Below are 688 nucleotides of genomic sequence, written 5' to 3' on the forward strand. Positions count from 1 at the left end.
CCCCCCCCCAATAACCCTCCTTACAATAACAAAAATCTAGAACGCAAAGTTAACCATTCGATCTAGCCCATCATGGCCGCAGTCGAGCATATCAAAAAAAAAAACAACTATTCGACGAGATAATAGCATTCATCTTGTACAGAGAAAAGCAAAACATACAGACAGAAAAGACAGAGGGGAGCAAAAAAGAAGTAAGACCTACCAGCGGCCAAAAGACAAAAGTATTTCTCGAGCACAGACACAATGCTGTCCATTCTTCCCCGACCCAAACCCTCCTCACCCACCTCAACTTCATGCCCTGGTGTTGTTGTTATTGTTATGTTGTTGTTGTTGTTGTTGTTGCTTCTACTGCTGCTGCTGTTTTTAAAAGTAAGCGTTTTACAAGAGAGTAACAATTACATAAAAGAAAGAGATGTTTGATAGAAAAGAAGGAGCAAAACCACACCAGAACACCCATCAACCTTCCGCTCGCTACAGTCATACAAGCGAGATGAATGTATATATATATTACGAACATTTGGCTTTTTGTTTTGTCATGTAATATATAATTGCGGGTATAGGGCCTCTTTCTTTCGAGCTCTCGCGGGGTTGAGTTGAAATGCACAATATTATGTCTCTGCGCTCGTTTGAGCGTGTCTGTCTGTCTGTCTGTCTGTCTGTCTGTCTGTCTGTCTGTCTGTCTGTCTGT

Source organism: Aplysia californica, unplaced genomic scaffold (genome assembly GCF_000002075.1).
Source record: "Aplysia californica isolate F4 #8 unplaced genomic scaffold, AplCal3.0 scaffold00366, whole genome shotgun sequence".
Lineage (NCBI taxonomy): Eukaryota > Metazoa > Mollusca > Gastropoda > Aplysiida > Aplysiidae > Aplysia > Aplysia californica.